Genomic DNA, 19695 nt, shown 5'->3' with positions numbered 1-19695 from the left:
GGAAGGACACTCGAGCCAGGAGTCGCTTGCCCCTCAAATTGATGAGTAGCCATCGGTATTCTTTGCTAACTTTAAACAATGGGCTGCATTCGTGGCCTTGATGAGTCGAACCATGAGGCCGACCCGTTGCGCTGACCCAGAGATCTTGACCATCTTGGGTGTGGAATCGGATATCTCATATATTTGAGATTTTAGGGATGGACGGGTTGTACCACCTTCGTAAAACGTCTTACCCGTTTCTCACCTTAGAGTTTTTGAGTTCCTTTGAGTACGATGTGAATGGGAAAACAGTTAGTTTTCGTCTTCTGAACACCGACCATGAGTTAACCCTTGACCATGTTGCTAAACATCTCGAATTAGAGGCCGAGCATGAGGGATACATTAGTGATGTCGCAGCTAGTAGTGGGGCAGCCTACTACCTACACTAGTATAAAAAAACCCTATCACAACGCAGTTATCGTGGTGGTTCTAACAGAAACGACATGTAAAGTCCAATAAATTGGAGGGAACGAAATTTTTATATATGTAATAGGTCTATTATGGCGGTTTAATTAAGAACCGACGTGATAATAAAAACGTTTTATGGCGGTTCCAAATAGGAAACGCCACCATTGGTCAATTGTGGTGGTTATATTAAGAACCGACGTTAAAAACGACGCTAAAAATTATCACAAAGTTACAATTTTTTCGGTTTAAAAATCGCTCTGATATGTTTTTGTGTTGGCTTCTAATTAAAACCGACTTTAGTAGAAAAAAAATTAAAACCTCCAAATACCCTTACACTAGGTAGTATCCCGCGCTTCGCGCGGCCTGTTTGTATATTTTGTTATTATTGTTGAAAAAAATAATATAATTGATATATTACGTTTAAGATTTAATAATAAATAGAAATAGATTAAACATTCTCAAATCTTCGTTTTTTAGGTCTAACTCCAAAATATTTTCGAATAAAAAACCTACAATTTTTATCAATAATAGGTGATAGCTAATTATGCATAATCAATCTTACATAAATGACGTATATAATATTTATTTAAATATAATACTTGTAATAATTAAGAAAGGAATTATGCTTTGTTTCATTAACCATATTTTTCTAGGTTGTTATTGTTAATTATAGAGATGGAGGTAAATGGGATGCGTTTATTCTCTATTGTTTAATTTAGTTGACATGTCTAAAGCTTATTACATGATGTAATACACCGTATTTATCTATTTTCTCTAACCTAATACAAAATCCCTATAAAATTTAAATAGAATCATTGATTGATCTAGATAATCTATACTCTTTATCTTCCCATCTTTTATACTTCCCATCTTTTATACGGTTTCTTAGTTCATCCTCAATAGTCCTATGCTTCTACCCTTTTCTCCTATTCAACTTAATGGAATATTTTGTTCTAAAAATAGAACACGGATTACTTGCTTCTGTCTCAAACAAACTCAAACATATAGACAATTTAATTGATTATGATGAAGAAATTAAAAATTTAGTGTTGGGAAAATATGAACAAATGTTTGAACAATTAATTGGTTATAAATATATGAACAATTTATTATAAAAAGTATTATGTAGAAAAATTGTGCCTTCGTTTACAGGTTATGGAGTACATACTAAGGGATTGTTGGAGAAAAATAAGGAAAATAAAAGCTTGTGTTATGCCTTAAAATCACATGAGTAATTCGTCTATGTCGCCGATTTCTTCGAACACTTTAGTACTCCATATTTGATGACATAATTTTGTAACTTATCAGTTTGTTGGCTCTTCTTTTCATTGACAAAATTCCATACTCTGAAGATTTTAGTGATCTTCTACCTCCCCATTATTCTTGTCGGTTAAAAACTATTTTTATAGAGCACCATATAACCATATTTTTAACTTGAGAAGAAAACTACACCTACAAAGCATATCATGAAGAGCCACATCATTAGCTGCAAGTATATATAATGCAATCATGTATTTTTTGCACATCGTTTTATGTATTAGGAAAAAAAAACTAAGGGTGTGTTTGGATAGGAGGATTTGGAGGGAAAAGGAGGGGAGGGGAAGTGAGGGATGATAAATCATTTGTTTGGTTTGCAAAATGGAGGTGAAGGGATTTTGAGGGGAGGGAAAATGGATCCCTCCATTTCCCTCCTCTAAGCCAAATTATTTCCTCTCCAACAAAGGCAAGATTTGGAGGGAAAATAATCTCCTCCATTCTCCCTCCCCTTCCCTTCCATCCCTTTCTCTTCCCTCCTTCTCCCTCCCCTTCCTTTCCCTCCACTTTTGCTATCCAAACACACCCTAAAGGGTAATACCTCGTAGTAAGTTGTGATGAGAAGAAAGGGTCGTGTATTTATATGTACTTCAAGTGAAAATATCTTGAGAATACATACATGTGAATGGGTATGAGAAACTTTGAATATGTGTCTAAGATTTTGTGCATTGACCTTAGCCTTCATGTTTATTTTGAATAGCTATACAATTCTTTGTATCGAATATGTAATATTTGTTTTTTATTGACTTTAGTTTTATAATCTAGGGAATATAAGGTCTACTTAGTCTCATATAATCATATACATTCACATGGAATTATATTTATGTATGTACTCCGTAGCATTATCATTTCCTTTAGAAAATATTATTGATTTCTTTATTTGACAAAAGATAAAAAAAAATCATGATTTAACTAATATGTATAGTTAATATTCTAATTTGCATTTAAGTGAATGTTACATGACTAAGCTACTTGATCTATAGTAACACATTTTTTTTTCCTTATTCAAGTCATCTAATAAAACAATGACTAAACATTTATAAAAAAAAAGGAATCCTAAACGCGGCCTGTTTTAATATTTTATGATTATAATTTAAGAAAAATTATATAATTCATATATAACCTTCAATATTTTCTTTTATAAATAATTTTTTCTCAAATTTAATATTTTTAGATTTAACTTCAATGTTTTAAAATAAAATACATAGGAGTTTTAATTAAAACTAATAAGTGATAATTAATTATCCATGATCGACGTTTTATAAATAAATTTGTGACTGGTGAAGTATCATACTAATCAAAATAAAATTTATTCGAGTAATAGAACAATCAACAATAAGTTCTCAAATTATATCATTTCACGATACTTTATGTCTCACATAAATTAATATTTATCCAAAATGATGTGAACATAATTTTATGTAATTTTTTATTTTTTATGTATAACATGTGACATTTATCAATCAAACATATAGAGTTCAAACTCAACTTATTTAAATGTTTTGATTGTGTCTTGCATGTGATATGTGTTAAACATATCTATGAGAAATTTGCACCTTTTGTTTTTTTTAAACAATTATATAATGATGTTTAGGAGTTTATTACCTGTAAATATAATAGGTTGAACTTTCTCAAATATTTTTTTTTTATATTTAACTTCAAAGTATTTAAAAGATAACATATAAAATATATAACTAAGTAATACAGAGTATTTGGTTATAATCAATATTTTATATTTGACTTATACATATTTAATTAAAGATATTAAAGAAAAATATAACGTGTTTTTTACTTTTTCATGTCGTTTATAATACTATATTACTTAATAATCATTACTTTTATTTTGATTATTCTAATGCACTCGCGATCACTATGTATATACACACTCGTACACATACTGGTTATCACACTATTGAAACTTATCAAAATCTCATATGTATTCAATTTGTCCAATATAATTTTTTCATTCCCAGACTATAAAAACTTATCTCTTAGTAGTTTTTTTAAAGAGGTGTTTTTAATATATACAATGACTGTTCCGATCCAAATATATTTTTCTTAATGGATTTAATAGTCTAAGTTTTATAACTTTCTCAAAATATTTTTTTACGTAAATGTAAAACATTATGAGACACTCAATTTAATCATATCTCCATACCAAAATAAATATTTCAATAAATATAAAGAAAATTATACTCAATTGAAAGCATTTTTTACAATGAACGTAATTATTTACATTTTAGAATTTGTATCAAAATAATTTTTTTGTAAATTTAGAATCAAATCACCGTAAATATTTAATATAATTTTATTATAAAATTTAATAAACTATAATTAATATTTTTCTGAGATTTATACAGCATTTATTATGTTTGTATTTAATTCAACTGTAATTAATACGTGTATTTAAGGCTGGGTTGACACGTGGCACATCCACAGCGTTTCAACCCAGTTTTATATATATATATAAGATTATACTCCTTATTGGTTAAGTTCATTGCTTCGACTTCTTCTTCATTTCCAACCGCCAAAACCTCATAATCCCCTCAAAATTCAACTCCGGCAACCGAAAACTTCATTTCCTCTCGCCGGCGTCGATACCATTACGCCGCCGTAAACTCCTTGTCGCGAGGTTAGTCACATACTTTATTTCATTGATTTTATAGTTTTAGGGTTTATTCGATTTCCGCTAATCAATCACCATTTTATTTCATCTTTTGTTTTCAGTTATTGTCAACCCGCCTGCCACTCAAGCCGGTCATCAGCTACCAGTCACTACCCTTGATTTCAAGGTTAGTATTCTTCTTTTATAAAGCTATTGTTTATTTTTAATTTGTGTTTTATTTGTTGTTTAATAATAATTAGTATATTTTAGGATGTGTTTTATTGATTTATCCTGTAGTTATTGAAAATCTCATATTCTAAATTTTTTTTTATGTGAAGTAGGGTTATGAAAATTGGGGATTTTGTTATACTTGCATATTTTGAGAAATGGGGTTGAATTTTAAATATGTAAGTGAGTGTTTCAGAATGTGAATAATTACATATAAAAAACAAAGGAAGTATGTGTTTTCAGTAGGATCTATTAATCGTGGCGCAATCTTTTTTTTCTTTGCAATTATGGAATTTATTATGCATACTTTGTATGAATTTGCAGGTCTTCTGGAACTCTCCTTCGCGCAGAATGGAATGGATCGGTGAGCATCTTTTTTCTTATCCGTTGCTTGTTTTTTGGGTATAAACTGTTGTTTTGGCAAAGAATAAAGTGTTTCTCGTCATTAGTGTTGTATGGTTAAAGGTTTATCTCTAATCACTATGAAAGCATGTATGTTTATTTTATTCACTTTTGTGTACTCTGCTTTATATGCTCTCTATTTTTATATCGTCTAAATGTCTTTTCGGTCATCGTCCATATGTCGTCTTTCTGTTGTCGTCTCTTTCCTTCAACTTTCCATCTCTCTCTTTCATTCCTCCGTGTCTCTTTCCCTCCGTCAGTCCCTCCGTCGTCCTTCAGTCACTTTGGACACCTCCTCCCTCCATCTACCACTTCCTCTATCGTCAATAACTTCGTATGTATTTTTTTTTGTAATTATCTTATTTCTTACTTATTACTATTGATAGATGAACTTTTGAGATGATGAGAATTGGGTTAGTGGCTGATGAATCAGGTTTGCAATTCTGATTTTCATTTCCTTATTAATCTGATATGTCACTATTTTCGGTCTGTCTATACCTTAGCTTAAACTCGACTCTTATTTCTTTGATTCCAATTTGGTAGAAATATGCATTCAAAATGCCACCAATCGCTCTCCTTTGTAGCTTAGATCTTGTATTAGTCAGGGGCCAGTTGAGGAAATTATTTTCATTCACCTTTATACATTCAAAGTATCGTTTCCTATAACAGCAAATTAATGTTTGAGGAATCTTGAACGTTTGATAAACTCTTTACAGTTTACCTTTGCTTGATCATAAAATGCGGTATCTCTGTTGATTAGAATGGCTAATGATTTTAGTTTGGTTGATTGCTAAGTTGTTTACACTTCTCATTGTAATTTAAGTTGGTAAGGTACAATAAAGATTATGTCAAGGTAACTATTCGTAGTTAATTATTTATGGTTACGATTTTAGTTATTCTTAATTTCTTGTGGTTCGGGTTTAAATACACGTTTGATTTTCTAATTCTCTTTTTTTTTTTTTTTTTTCTATATATTTCCAATTATCATAAAGAGAAAGAACTTCATAAGCGGAGTTAGATATTATGAGGAACCTGCATTTTTTACATGAGAGCTTATAAATAAACCGAGATGTGAATCTAATAATTTATCGTCTTTTATTCTTCAGGTGTGTAATTGCATAGTTGATAGTGAAAGTCTTTTGTGATTAGCCTAAACTTCTAGTTTGTTGATACTAATTTCTGTTTATTTTTTTTTCACCTGATTGGATTGACGATATGCTTGGATAACTGAAATGGCTGTATATAACAAATGTTTTGACCGAAACCATATGGTGACAGTTGGACTCGAAGGGTTTTATGGAACGAAAGCTGCAGAAAAGTCGGAAATAAATCTTAGAGAGTGGGTTGCTATTATAATACCAAGGTTTTCTAAGTCTGTTACTCGGCCAAATATGGCTCACTCGGCCGAGTAAGGGTGTTTGTGTGTTTCTGGACAGTTTACTGCCCAGGAATACTCGGTCGAGTATGGGAATACTCGACTGAGTAGAGAATACTCGGCCGAGTATACTCTATACTTGACCGAGTATCCGGTCTGACGGGTGTTACTTCCGCGGTTTGATTTATAGATGAATAGTGTTATATAAGACGCATTTAACAGTTTTTAATCACTTTTACAAAACCTAAACATTTTAACGTAATTCTAATCCCCTCTCCAAATCTCTCCCAAGTGTGTGGATCGTTAGCTAGTCTTCTTCATCATTCATTGCATTGTTGGTGTCGGTTAGCCTTTGATTTCATTAATTCTAGTATTTTACCATTTAAGGTCTTGCCCTAAATTGTGTTTTGGGGAAAAAGGGTTTTGCATATAGTAATTGGAATTATGTGATTGTTGTTAGCTGAGGACTTCGTAGAGGAGCCGTTCTAGATTGCTTTGCTTATGTATCTAATTGAAGTTGTGCGAAGGTAGGGTTTCCCTACTCAGTTTACTGTTTAATTGTTATAAGATTGTGTGATAATTGTTGTATGATTGATTATCTGTTGTTTGTTGTTGGCGTATTGGAGTTGGTGATGGTGTTGGGATGGTTGATGATGTTGTTTGTGAGGTGCAGCCTCGATTGAGTGGAGTCACTTATGGGAGTGGCTTCACGCCCTAGTTTTGCCCACTGTGGAACCCATCACAGAAGTGGATGTGCACATTAATGAACAGAGTTATCGCTCGTTGATGAGCGGGGCTTAGGTGGGTAAGGCTACGGTCCCCCACTAGCGGTGAGGATTATCTGTTGCGATGGGTAATCTGGCAGGGCTACACACTGTAGTGTGTAGTCAGTTATGATATGTGATTGGAGTTGTAGGTGGATGATGATCAGCAGTTTGTCTTTTGTACTTGTCTTATTTTGATTATACAGTAACTGGCCCCGTTGTTGTTTTATAAAATATGTGGTGATCCATTCGAGGATGGTGAGCAGATTGTGACAGGTGATTATGTTCAATAGCTATGGGGCCGTCATGGGGAGTCATCACTCGAGTCTAGCTTCCGTCGTCAAGAGATTTAGCTTTTAGTTTTAGTTGTTGAACATTAGTAACAATTACTTTGGTTTTTGGATTTTGGAACATGTAACCATTAATTATTTATACTTTAATAATTGTGTTTTTGATTTGTAACTTTGATATACTAACCTCGGGCAACCGAGATGGTGATGGTCTCTCATGTTAGGGTGGTCCTGGTAAGACACCTTTGTATGTGAGGGTGTCACAAAGTGGTATCAGAGAGACGATTCTGGAACCTAAAACCAATGAATATAGGGAGTCTAAATAAAATGAACCCTGGGAGAGTTGTTTGGAGCTGCCGCAAAGACTAGGTAGACATCCCGAAGTCGCATTGAGGCCCTTACGATCTCAAGCCGGTCACATGGGGAAGTCTTAGGAACTGTTGTATGTTTGAGTCATGTGTGTGTGATACCTATAACTTGAATCTTGTGGAGTTGTTGGATGAATGGTGAAAGTGTTGGAACATGGTAATATATGAAGGGTGAATTGTGAATTCGTATATGATAGATCTTGAGTACATATGTATATATCTTGATATAAAAGCATGTTGAAGTATGTTTACGATAGTTGCAGCACATTTTTGGCATGACTCAGCCGAGCAGGGCGGGTACTCGACCGAGTAGGGGGTACTCGACCGAGTAACCAAGCACTCGACCGAGTGTTGTTTGGGGTGTAAGTAGCAGTAACTACTGGTTGTGATCAATCGACCGAGTAATAGAGCATACTCGACCGAGTGAGGCATACTAATGTGACTCATATTTGAGCACATTTAGTCCCCTAATTTACCTCGTTCCCATGCTTTATAGTGCATAATTGGGTCATTTACTATCTTTAGTTTCCCAATTTGCTTCTTTGAGGTTTTGTCCCCTTGGTAGGAAAGGAGTGCTAACCTTGCATTTACATGGCGAAATGGAGCTAAATGGATCGCATCTAATGACCAAGCATCAAGGAGAAGACAATACTAGAAGGCCTAAGTAGATAATAAAGTAAATTGGGCAATGATGAAAGGATCCTTGCATCCTCAACACGATTCTTGCGGATCGTTAAGGAGCAAAAAGAAGAGAAGCTGTCTGTCCCAGGATCCGAGCAGATTGCCCACAATCCGGGCGTCTCTGAGCAGCACAACCCGAGCGTCTTGTGCCCAGGACGAGCGTCCCACAGCAGCACAAGCCGAGCGTCTCATCTTTGATCCGCTCGGATCACAAGTCAGAACCAACCGTGCCACAACTCAAGATGCGCGGGACGAGCAGATTGACGCGGGACTAGAAAAACGGAGATGGTCATTTCCTCCAAGAGGAGCATTTCCTCAACTTTTCTTAAGGGTCTTAATAGTCATTTAAGCCCTTAGTAACCCTAATTTTTGTACTTAATCCTTAGTATAAATACTCCTTTGTACTACCTAGATTAGCATCAATTCCTAATCAATTTTTATGCTTCCTTAATCAATTCTTAGTGTTCTCTTAATTAGATCTTAATTATCTCAAAATTAGTTTTAATACAATTCATCAATATTAATCACATCTTAATTTCTCTATTGTTCATCATTTATTTTGGGTAATTAGAAGATCATTTGGGTTTATTGGGAGATTGACAACCTTCCATCAATCATCAAGTACTTCTATTATTCTTTGCATTATAATTTTGGAATCTCCATAGGTATAATTCTCTTAACCCTTGTTTTAATTATTGTTAGGCTCTGTTTGGTAAATGGCATATTGGCCAAATTTCAGCATATTGGAGAGGTTTAGCATGTTTGACTTACGAATATGCTATTTAGAGCGTTTGGTTAATGGCATATTGAAATAGCATATTGGGGTCCAATATGCTATTTTGCAATATGCTGCTCCTACTAGCATATTAGGTTAGCGGATTAGAATGAAAAAATATTGTCATATTTACCCCCTTAAAAAATACTAACATTTCTTTTATATATTTAATAAATAATTTATTCATATCCTTATTTGTCATTTTACAAAGAATCTAAACAATCTGCTAATCTAAAAGTGTCAATTACCAAACATCTCTAAAACAATTTTGCTAAATAAATATGCTAGTCAAACCCGCTAAATCATTATGCTAGTCAAATTTGCTTTCTAAATCTGCTTCTGCTAATATTAATCCGTTGTTTACCAAACAGGGTCTTAATCTTTCTTACTTGTTTATCATGTTTTGCCTTGTTAATATGATTGACAACCTTGTTAGCATGTTAAACTTGATATTGAGTGAGTAGTTTCCTTAGCTAGGGTTAATGGGGAAATAGGGGAAACCAACATGGGGAATGATTCATGTTTAATCTAATATGTTTTCATAATTTATTTGCTTGCTTGTTGTGATTTCAACTTCTGCACATGTTATTTTTGATGAAATGCGAGCTTATGAATCCTTGCATTTTTTAATCCATCACCTATCTCTTCAATGAGGCTTGTAACCTTATACACCAACTCGAGCCTCATTAGACCATGCATATAGTTGAATAGGAAGAATTAAGTCGACTTGTAGGTGTTGTACAATCTTAACCAATTCAGCTCCGGGACCCAAACCTTCCTAGGGATTGTGAGCTTATACACCAACTCGATCCCATCACAACAATAATTGCTTGCTTATAATTTGAGAATATGTTAGTATGATCAAATCCCATGAATCCCCTATGAACCCATGACACCCTAGTGCTTTTAATCAATTGTTTACATCTCCATTTATTTACCTTGCTTTGTTTTTATTGTTGATTAGTTTTTAGTTGTTCTCCTACCTCAACCCCAAATCATGACACCCTAAGACACGACCATTTACAATTGAAAATCCTACATCAATACCCATCCCTTGGGATCCGAACTTTACTTGCCTCTTTGCTAAGAGTACTTTGTAGAGTTATAAATATTGTTTTGGTTGGTAGCTTTTGACGACGAGTTTCTTACCGAGCCAAAAATGGTGCCGTTGCCGGGGACGGTGTTAACTTGATTTGATTTTCATTCATTGTTCTTAGTTGTGTCTTTCTTTACCTTAGGGAAGTAAAACTCCTCAAGTTTGTTCTAATTGTTTTCGAGTTCTTTGATATTTTGTATGACTAGGATATCACAAGGTAATCTATTACCTATTGATTTCGAAATTGAAAGGACCTTAACCAACAATAGAAGAGTTGCTAGAGGTGCTTCAAGAGTTGTAGGTATTGGTGGGATTGTGGACATTCAACCAAATAACATTGAGTTTACCAACCCTTTTGCAAGAGAAGGAGAGGACACCCAAATACAAAACCCACCACAAAATCAACCCACAATGCCTAAATTTTCATCACATTCCGTACCAACCGAGGAGAACCTACAAAATGCTACTCCTACACCACAACATTTAACCGGTAATTTCATTGCCAAATCCGCATTCATACAATTAGTTGAGAGAAGTTAATTTGGAGGGATGCCTAGTGAAGACCCTCATTCATATATGGAGACTTTTTGTTACTATTGTGATGCGATTTCTCAAACCGGAGTTACTCAAGATCAAATCCGATGGGTATTATTTCCTTTTTCTTTGATTGGTACCGCGAAGTAATGGTTAAAGAGCCTAGACAAGGCTACTCTTGGTATTGACTCATGGAAGAAGTTGGCACTTGCTTTCTACAAGAAATTTTATCCTCCGGAGAAGACTAATATGTTGAGAGCCCAAATCACTGGGTTCAAGCAAAGAGATGAGGAATCATTGTATAAGGCATGGGAAAGATTTAAGGACACTTGTCGTTCTTGTCCACATCATGGACTTAGCGAGTGGTTCCTTGTGCAACAATTTCGGAATGGTCTTTATGAAGATTCTCGCAATATCCTCAACATGGGATCGAAATTGTGGTTCATAATTTGCAATATAGTAGACCTCGAAAGGCTACTAGAGGAGGAAAGCATGAGGTAGATTCCATCACACAATTGGGTACTCAACTAAGTGCTCACATTGACACCATCAATTTGAAGTTTGAGAAGGCCATGGTTAAGCTTGAAGAAGCTTCCAAATCACCCAAGCAACATGTTAATGCTATGGTGGCATCATCCTCAATTCCAAGTGGAGTATGTGAGAGTTTTGGAACTTTGGGACACGACCAAAGTGAATGTAGGGGAACAAGTGAACAAGTGAATGCTTTCCAAGCATATAAGAATGACACCGCTTAATCAAACTATTACAATAAGAATACCTAATTCCATCCCAATCTTTCATACAAGAGCCAAAATGTTCAAAACCCTCAACCAACATACACTCCACCTCCAATGAGAAACCAAACTTAAAGACCCTTTTACAATCAAAGCCAAAGTTATCAAAATCAACCTTCATACAATCAAACAAATGACCAAGGTTTTTATGTTAAAAAAGCGGTCCTCCAAATGCAAAAGAATCAACAAGAATTTTTCACTCAAATGCAAAAAGATAGCCAAGCAAAACACATCACCATCAACAACATACTAGCCCACACAAAGATGTTGGAAACCCAAATGTCTCAATTAGCATCTTTTAGCTCTCAAAGACAAAAAGGGCAATTACCACTTCAAGGTAATCTCCCAAGACATGAGTCGATGAGTGCCATCCATTTGAGGAGTGGTACAAGGTATGAAGGACCGAAGAAGCCAATTGATGAAGAAGTTGTGGAGGCTAGTGACAAGAAAAGACTTGAAAACTCTAAGGAAGAAGAAGAACCCACCACCATTCAAGAAGTTTTAAAGAATAAAAATTAAGAGAAGGCTAAGGAAAAAGAGCTCATTGTGATTAGACTTCCATTTCCAAGTCGTCAAGCTAAACCTAAGTTTGATGAACAACTTGGAAAGTTCATGGAGATTGTGAAGAACTTAGAAGTCTCAATCCCATTCACGGAATTGATAAATCATGTTCCGGCCTATGCAAAGTACATGAAAGACATTCTCACAAAGAATAAATCCATCCGGAAGCTAGAGAAAATTGCATTCACGAAAGTGAGTAGTGCTATTCTTCAAGGAAGTTCCCCTCCAAAACTCAAAGATCCGGGAAGCTTCTCTATTCCATGCACCATTGGCGACACTACAATCAACAAAGCATTACGTGACCTTGGAGCAAGTGTAATTGTCATGCCATACTCAGTGTGCAAGAGGCTAAGAATGGGAGAGCTTAAGTGCACTAATATCACTCTTCAAATGGCGGATCGATCAACAAATATACCTCTAGGGATATGGGAGGATGTGCCCGTAAAAATTGGCAAATTCTTCATCCCGGTAGGCTTTGCCATTGTAGACATGGAGGAGGATTCCAACATTCCTATCAATTTAGGAAGACCTTTCTTGCATACCGCGGGAGCGGTGATTGATGTGAAACATGGAGAGCTCGCACTTGAAGTGGGAGATGAAACGATTACTTTTAACCTTGCCAAGACAATGAGAGCTCTCCGATTACACGAGACATATTTCAAGGTTGATCACTATAGCCGAGAAAGTGATAGGAAGAAGTTGCCATCTCAATGCAAAGAACAAGCTATGGGTAAAGAATCACCACCCATATGGAAGAAGAAAAAGGATAATCTTCAAGATGCTCCATCCAAAGAGCAAGGAAATTTTCAAAGCAAAGAGAGCTTGAATAGCTCACCACCACTCATGACAAGAGAACAAGAAGGCCTCATTGGCCATGATAACAAGGAAGAAGAGTTGTTTCCATCAACTCATGATACTATTGGGAAGCAAGCTAGTGAAGTATGTGGTTTATGGGATGATGAATTTGAAGGAATAGTCAATCCCTACATTGGCAATGTTATGACTTTAGACCAAGGCTTTGGTGACCATCTTGACTCAAGTCACCATATTGAAGATCACAATGTGCAAAGGTCTATTGAAGATCTTTATAATAACAATGAACAAGCCTTCGACTACTTCTTCAAGGTGTTCAGCAACATCAACAACATCTTGGCTATGTCCCCTTGACATCTCATTCAAGAATGAGAGTTTGGTGGAGTCCTCCCTAAACCACCGTTTGTAAATATTCTAACTCTTAACTTGCATTTTATTTCTTGTATTGCATTTTTGTCAATTTTATATTTACATTTTTTATACTTTGATCAAGATTATCATTTATTAAGAGAGAAAGTGAGGGAGGATTTTAATGTGTTTTGATGTGTAGTGTTTGCCTTAGTGTGGGGATAGTAAATGCCTAGGCTACCCGAGCCTTCATAGTGCACCCACAATGTTGAATAAAATAATAATGAAGAAGAATGACTTGGTATATGAAGAATCCCCACGGGTGGACGTGAACCCGTGGGTACAGGGAGTGATCCGAGCGTCCCAGTGGAAACCCGCCCGTCTTGAGCATGATCCGAGCATCCTAGCACCTAACCGCTCGTCTTGGGAGACCTGGAAACTCCAAAATCCCCACTGACTATGAATCCGAGCGTCCCCAGGGGAAGACACTCGTCTCAGTCTGAAGACGCTCGTCTCAGTTGGACTATGCGCGTCCTGGCTGCTTCAAAATCAAAAGTTTCACTTTGACTATGGGTCCGAGCGTCTTCTAGAGAAATCCGCTCGTCTCCATTGAAAGACGCTCGTCTCCTGCGAAATCCGCTCGTCTCAGCACAGGTTAGGAACTTCGGAGATGACTGACCTACAATCCGAGCGTCTTCAAGGGAATCCGCCCGTCTCCTGCTGCTGAAAGCCATAACACGGGATTTAAAACCCACCTTCCCCAATTCATTCCATTCTTTCATAACACAAACACACATCTAAACCCCTCAAAATCCTCAATCCCCTCATCCAAAAACAAAATTTCCTCAACCAAATTCACCCAAATCAAATCCAAACTTCCTCAAAACACAATCAAATTACTCCTTCATCAACAAAAAGCCAACTAAACATCCAAATCCCCAAAAATTGAATCGATTTTCTAGGTTCCAAGGCAAAATTCAAAAAATCAATTTGGGATTCATTGAAGCTTGAGGATACTAGAAGCATTCAAGCAAAGTTTTGTTGATACATTCTTAACAAGGCACCCACAAAGTCAAATCTTTCAAAGAGGCAACAAGATATTCAAGCTTCAAAGGCTATGGTGGTACAATAAGCAAGAGTGGAAATTCAAGAGGCTCATATTCCTATGATGGAAGCTACTACTCCTATTCCGGTTATTGATCAATTACAAGAATATCCGGAGGTAACTTTCACAAATGATTCTTGATGCGTGTCATTTATATGATGTTTTACACCCTATTTTACATGCATTTCAGAGCTCAATTATGTAGTTTATGCTACTATTTTCCCTATTTCCGTCTACTTTCGTATTTTTGTATAATATTGCAGAATTGTGAAGAATGCAGCGGAAAATGAGCCGAATCCGTTCCCGAGTGCTTGGCATAGGATTTGACATGAAGTAGTGACTCGAGAGATGAACTTGGTGCGCGTTTCAAGGCCTAAAAGATAGCAAAAGCACGGTTGCGTACAAGTTGCAAAGCTTAAACAAGCGAAGAAGTGCTTCTCGACATTGCAGGCTGCTTAAAATGGCTATATCTCGAGTTCTGGATCAGATAATCGAGTGATTACAATTGGAGGTGAAAGCTTATCCTCTTAGCTTTCCAACGCCGTGTAGAACGCCTGATTTGAGCAAGTAACGAAGAAATGGCAGCTGTTTTAAGATCAATCCCTACATTGCGTTATGACTTTAGACCAAGGCTTTGGTGAGAATCTTGACTCAAGTCACCATATTGAAGATCGTCGCAAAGGTCTATTGAAGATGCATACTACTTCTTGATGTTCAAACACCCTTGGTCGATCGATCTGGTCTATGTGGTCGATCGACCACATCATCACAATTTTACTTTTTATACTTTGACGAGAGATTTAAAAGAACGAGAATTAAAGGATTTTAATCTAAGCCCATTTGTAATTAGGTTTGGAGAAGGAGTTACGTGATATTTTCTATATAACGTAACTCTTCCTGCTACTTAAGAGGGGTTCATTCATTAGTTTGTATTAGGGATTCAGATTTACCATACTTAGTTTACGGTTTTCTTAAGTATTTCAATAAAGTTCTTCTTTGCATCCGGGTTTGTTCTTCCTCTTTCTTTATTTCTTCACCCAAATCAAATCCAAACTAATTCTTGCTCTGAATTTTGTTCTTTCTTCGTAGTATAGAATTGTTAGTTGGAATCCCTAAGCCCTAATTTCTCTTTATGCGATTTTACTTTGTCTATTTAATTTAATTATGAATTCTATCCAGGTAACTTTCACAAATGATTTATTTGCATCTTTAGTTTTGTTTTCATTATTAATTTCATTATGTCTAGCTAAACACCCTTTGCTAAGATGTAGGGGATCTATGGCATAGATGGCGTTAGAATAGGTCACCTCGAGTTCTAGAATTAGGGCTTGGTCGATCGATCGATCGACGCTTAACTAGTCGATCGATCGAAGAGATTTAAAAGAACGAGAATTAAAGGATTTTAATCTAAGTCGATCGAACGTAACTCTTCCTGACCATTCATTAGTTTGTATTAGGGATCGGTAGCTTACCATACTTAGTTTACGGTTTTCTTAAGTCTTCTTTGATCGACTTTATTTGTCCACCACGAATTTTGTTCTTTCTTCGATTAGCACCGTATAATTCGTTAAGTGCAATATTTAACAATGAGACCAAGAGGAGACTTGTTAGATGCTTAGTTTTGACCAACCCGTAGATCGAAAGATAGGGAAGGGCATTAATTAACGAGTTGAGACGACTAAATTGCTGAGATCGAGAGATAATGCAATTTAGGCTTTAGGAATCACTAATCGGGGCGAGAGCTAGCATTAGTGAGACTTTGGGACTGGTAGCATAGGCCGAAAGGAGCTACTAGTTAACTTGGACCGAGAGGACTTGTTTTACCCATCCTACACGACTGTATTTCGGACTTACCTAAGATTATGTGCCATCGCAGCTATAGTGAACCGACCGTCTTAGCATTTATTTTATTATTTTTTACATCCCTTATTACTTTTATTTATTTATTTAGTTATCTTAGATTTAATACATATCAAAACCCCCACAACTGTTACCCTTAGACTAGAATTAATAACAACTATTATCTCCCTACCTCCCTGCGGATCGACCCTTACTACCGCTTGCTAGTAGTAGTTTGGTTTTATAAATATTATTTTTGATACTCACATCGACAGGTATCAATTCTCATAGGAAAGCTTTTATGTCTCTTGTTAAAAAATCATCTTTGACCACCAAGTTTATATGTCAAGATGCTTTAGCCAAATTGGGTGTTCTTGAAAGGACCAAGAAATTTTTCGAGTCTATGAAGTTGGATACCATCTTTGAGATGCAAGAATTGACATACCCCTTCCATACTATGGAGTTTATAAGCTCATTGAAGGTAACTAATGTCTTGAACTTGAAAAGTGTTGAATTCCGCCTAGAGAATAAGGATAGGAAGATGACTTTGGAAGAGTTTGGGAATGTTTTCGGTCTTAAGGAACATTCCCATTATGATAAGAAGCCCTCGAAATATGACCCCGCCCCATTATGGAAAGCAATATCCGGAAGAAAATTTGAATCCTTCCATGAATGTCGTGCCCTTTATGTCCACCATCCGGGTATAAGGGTATGGCATAAGGTCGTGGGAAATACTCTAATTGCAAGGAAAGCACTAATCATTTCACCGAACTCGATTTCATCTACCTTGAATCAACCATGAATGTCGAGAGGAAGTTCACCAAACCATACAACATACTTCAACTCCTAATTGAACGGTGGCTTACAATTGACCATGGTAAAGAAGGAGCGGCTTTTAACGTTAATGGGGGCTTAGTGACATGGTTAGCAAAACACTTCAACCCGGATTTCAACAAGGATGAGACTTATAAACCAGTAGAGGTGGCCACCTTCTTGACTTGAGCACTATGATTAACAAGTTTCATTGGGTCAAGAATGATAATTTTGACAACAAATTTGAGTGGCTCACAAAAGATACTAAGTCCTTCATTCTACGAAGCAAGATTTGCCGTCTCAATGTTCGAAGCACAAACTATATTCTTTCACTCTCCGATGAAGCCGAGATGAACATACAACAACATAGGGAATTCAATACCGAGCCCTCCTCCTCCGCTATTGTGACTCCACCCTACCCGTTTAACTACCAAGAATTCCAACACGAAGATGTTGAGGTAGGTAATGATTACTTGACTCAATTGATGCAACACATGCATAATCAAGCCTATGAAGACCGATTCAATGCCTATAGAGTTCAATATCCGCCCCTCATTGAGGTGTCTTTTATTGTTCCCACATGAAAAATCCAAAATGACAAGTTTAGTTTCATGCATAGCATTCTTGTGCATGAACTCCCCCATTCTTGCTTAGTTTGGGGAAGTTCAAGCATAAGCATTGGGAGTTAATTCAAATTATGCTTTCCAACCAAACAAAAATTCATGCATCATATAGCATAGTTTAGAATGCATTCACTTGTTTATATATCATGTAGTTTGCATTTAGTATAGAAATCATGCATTCTCATATTAGCTAGCATAATTTCCTATCGTGTTGGTCATTGAGGACAATGCCCATACTAGTGTGGGGATGGGAAATTCTAACTAGACTTTTAAAACAAAAATGATAAAAATTGAAAAATTTACAAAAAACCAAAAACATGTTCATTCCTTTTTAGTGTAGAATTGTATATATTGTATGTACTTGTTTGTTTGTTTGTTTGTCTATCCTTCTTCACATTGATCGACTACGCCACATCCGAGACATGAGGATCACGAAGACCGCATGGTATGATCTTTCAAATCTTCGTTTTCCTCTTTATGTTAATGACTATGTGGCTTTATTTTGATTGATGCGGTATACACCAATGTGATTAAAGGATTGCATTTAGATTATATGGCATACTAGTTGGTAGAAGCATATGCATTAGATTATATAAATGATAGTTGCATCATGGCATATAGTTGCATTTAGGAAAATTTTGTGAAAACATCTATTTGGAAAACTTGATAAGTGTATATAAGCCCTTATAGAAACTTTTTCTTCTTGAGACTTTCCTTATTAGAATGCTTGTAAAACACCCTAGGACGTGTCATGCTAGTATCCTTTGACCCATGGATTAAGGCCTAGTCAAGAGTACCTTGTGGTGTGATAACTCCTTGGCTATCGTTTATTCCAAGGTGACCTTTGAAGCCATGAAACCATCTTCCATATTCTACCACATTTTTGTCAATAAAAGGGAATGGGCACAAAAATTGTTCAAATTTGAGTTCAAGAAATGAAAAGAAAAGAAAAAGTTTGCAATTTGCATCAAAGAAAAGAGGAGTACAAAAATAAGAACTCCTATGCTTCAAATAAAAGGCACCCTCATTACTAATTGGGGTGACTTTGAAAATTTTCAAAAGAAAATGCAAAAAGTTGAAATTGTTAAGTATTGAAATGCCAAACATCAAAGAAATGGCAAAAAGAAAATGTTCTCAAATTGTCAAATGCCACAAGAAATTGGGGGGGAAAACAAACAACAAAAGCAAGCTCCCTTATGAAACTCAAAATACAGATGATCCCTTTATCCATTGAACCACTTTTATGCATGGTTAAGAAGGGACAACCCTTCTTCTTATCTAGGCAAGAAGGGGAATTACGCGGTCCTCCAGTGTTTCTAACACCATAAGGAGTCTGCTCTTGACAAAAGCATTTAACGATTGAGGACAAAGGTACTCTAGCTTGACACATTTTGAAGATGATTTATTGGTATCCTCCTAGGCTTAGTAACTTGAATAAATTGTATCTATAATGGAGTGTGTACCCTTATATTGTTTCCCTTGTAGATAATTTCCGCCACTTAGATGAGGAAAATGGCTTTTCATTTTTGTAGATGCATCCATTACTTGCTTTTATGTGCTTAATGCTTAGATGTATCGCCATTTTGGCAAGACCCACCTTGCCTTGCAAGAAGGCATCCTACCTCATGGTTGTCTTGTTGTGAGTTGAAGGGGCGGAGTGAGACCCGCTTGTCTCATATCGGCTATATTAGTAGGTTAGTTTATATACGGGTCTATGTTTTTGTCACCTCTTTACTGGGGACGAGAAAAGGTTTGGTTTGGGGATGTTTCATGTGACTCATATTTGAGCACTTTTATTCCCCGAATTTACCTCGTTCCCATGCTTTATAGTGCATAATTGGGTCATTTACTATCTTTAGTTTACCATTTTGCATATTTTTTGAGGTTTTGTCCCCTTGGTAGGAAAGGAGTGCTAAACTT

The 19695-nt window shown here is 36.0% G+C and overlaps 1 non-coding gene across 1 annotated transcript; it reads right to left on the bottom strand.

Moving 5' to 3' along the window:
- Positions 1-11128: 11128 nt before the first annotated feature.
- LOC141588977 (small nucleolar RNA R71) lies at positions 11129-11235 on the bottom strand. The gene has a single exon (XR_012519940.1). It is a non-coding gene; the product is annotated as a small nucleolar RNA R71 (small nucleolar RNA).
- Between the last annotated feature and the right edge of the window lie 8460 nt (positions 11236-19695).

The sequence above is a fragment of the Silene latifolia genome, chromosome 6, assembly GCF_048544455.1.
Source record: "Silene latifolia isolate original U9 population chromosome 6, ASM4854445v1, whole genome shotgun sequence".
NCBI classification, from domain to species: domain Eukaryota; kingdom Viridiplantae; phylum Streptophyta; class Magnoliopsida; order Caryophyllales; family Caryophyllaceae; genus Silene; species Silene latifolia.
The sequence above is the reverse complement of the archived record's forward strand: the minus strand, read 5'-3'. Positions and strand labels throughout refer to the sequence as shown.